This window comes from Pteropus vampyrus, unplaced genomic scaffold, assembly GCF_000151845.1.
Source record: "Pteropus vampyrus isolate Shadow unplaced genomic scaffold, Pvam_2.0 Scaffold23, whole genome shotgun sequence".
NCBI classification, from domain to species: domain Eukaryota; kingdom Metazoa; phylum Chordata; class Mammalia; order Chiroptera; family Pteropodidae; genus Pteropus; species Pteropus vampyrus.
The window spans coordinates 9,414,190-9,416,789 of NW_011888804.1; positions in this window are offsets into that span (position 1 = coordinate 9,414,190).

The window sequence follows — 2,600 nt, forward strand, 5'->3', positions numbered from 1 at the left end:
CCTCTGTTACTTGAAGCTCCTCCAGCAGAGAACTAAATGCTGAACTCTGCCCCTAGGTCCATTTGAACCTGAACTATTTATCACGTCCCTTTACGTCCCTTTGCGTCCGGTATGTATTTCCTAAGAACAAAGACAGTCACGCAACAAAGAGATAGTTACCAAGGTTGGGAAGCTTACCCGGGGTAAACTGTCCATCCACAGACTTCACCGACAATTGGCCAGTTGTCTGTCTTTCATAGCATTTTTTTTTCAAGGTCCAGGATCATGCAGTGCATTTAATTGAGAGGTCTCAGTACAGTTTTATTGTTTTTCTCTCGAGGTCAGTTTTGCAGACTGAATTTGTTTGTCACGACATTGGCATTTTGAAGCATCCAGGCCGGTTATTTTGTAGACTGTCCCTCGGTCTAGATCAGTCTGATGGTTTCTTCATGGTTAGGTTCATGGTGTGTATTTTGGGCAGTGATAGTGTAGTGAAGCCCCTATTTTATTCCTGACTTCAATAATTAGTATTTGATCTTTTTCTTAATAAATCTGAGGTTTATTAATTATTTTCGTCTTTCTAAAGAACAAGCTTTTGGCTTTTGACATGCAGCATTGTGTTTTTGTTTTCTTTATTTTTAAATTGAGGTATAAATGACATACATTATATTAGTTTCAGGTGTACAACATAGTGATTCGATATTTGATTAAACAGGCATACCTTGCTTCATTGTGCTTCACAGATGTTGCCTTTTCTACAAATTGGAGGCATAGCTCTACCAGCAGAAAGATTACCACTCGCTTTATTGGCATAGTATTGTGAAATCACCACAATAAATCTAGTTAACATCCATCATCATGCATAGATTTTTTTTGTCTTGTGATACCTTTTAAGATTGACTCTCTTCAACTTTCAAATATGCAATACAGTTTTATTTTTGTCGCCATGCTATACATTACATTCCCAATATTGTTTTAAAAATTAATTTTATTCGATAGTTTCATTGTTTCTACTTTTTTGGATTTAATTTGCTGTTCTTTTTCCAACTTCCTGGGATGAATGTTGATTGACTTTTTCCGTCTTTTTTCTAATAAAGGAATTTAAAGTTTTGCATTTCCCTCCAAGCATGGCTTTAGCTTCGTTTTATAAATTTCGATATGTTGTATTTTCATTATCACTCAGTTTTCTGAGTTCCGTAATGCTTTCTCCTTTGACCTATCAGTTATTTAGAAGAGAATTATTTTATTAACATGGGGTTTCCTTGGTAATTTTTGCTATTGAGTTTTTAAAAATTGTAAAATACACATAACATGAAATTTACCATTTTAACCATTTTTCTCTAAAAAATGTAGAATCCAGTGACTTTTAGTACATTTACAGTGTTATGCAGCCACCACTACTATCTAGTTTCATTTTCATCAACTGAGAAGGGAGTTTGGCATCTATGAATTTGTTTTTCTTACCCTCGATGCACTTTTTTCTCCTGAGTTTCCTGTCTTTCTCTTGTTAGCAGAAGATCCTCACAGTCTAGATAGTAATAATTCCTGCTGGTTTTAGACATTGCAGGCTTCTTCTCCTGGTCTATGTTCTCTCTGTTAACTTCTCTCCAAAATAACCCTAGCCCCAAAGTAAACCTCTCATGCATTTAGCAGTTTCCGTTCCTTCTTCCCCTCAGCCCCTGGCGACCACCAGTCTATTGGATTTATCTAGTCTGGACATTTCCTATAAAAGGAATCACACGTAGGTGGCTTTTTATGCCTGGCTTCTTCCATCTAGCATAATATTTTGGAGGTTCATCCATGTCGTATCATGTATCAGTACTTCGTTAATTCATTCCTTTTTATGCCTGAATAACATTTTCTCTTGTTTATCCATTTGGCTTGTTCTTTTGGCTCTTTTGAATAATGCTGCTATGGGCGTCGGGTATAAGTTTTTGTGTGGTCATATGTTTTTCCTTCTACATACCTAGGAGTCTGGGTCTTAGAGTAACTATGTTTATCTTGATGAGGAATGCCTGCTTTTGTGGGGGTAGAGATTTTCCTGATACATAAAGGTTCATTCATTCTTTTTGTTTTCAGTCTTTGTTTGCTGGTAAGTGTGTCTCTTTAGGAAAACAACGTATCTCTGGATCTTCTCTTCCCCCTTACCCACATCTAAGAGTCTCAGCTTTGGAGAGTTTAACCCATTTGTATCTACTGTAAGCATTTTATATTTTATATTTCTGCCATCTTTTATATTTTCCACCTTCCGTTTTCTTTTGCGTTCCTTTTTCTCCCTTTTTGCCTTTGATTGCATACACTGAATTTTCCTGTTTTTTAAGTTTACGCCTTCTAATTTTATTCTGCTGGTTACCTCTAACTTAAACTGGTACTTATGTTTGATTTTTGTCTATCACTCTATTTAACTTATATTCACATCTTTTCCCAAGACAGGAAGAAAACCTTACCATGATCTCATTTTCTCGTCTCCCCTCCCCGTCCTTCACTTCCATTTCCCTCTCTCCAGCCATGTTCACGTCCAGCGTTTAGGTTCAGGGTTCTTACAGGTGTTTCCTCTCCCTCCCTTCTTAATTTCCTCCCACTCAGTCACAGTGAAAATACGAAGTTTATTTTCTCATCCC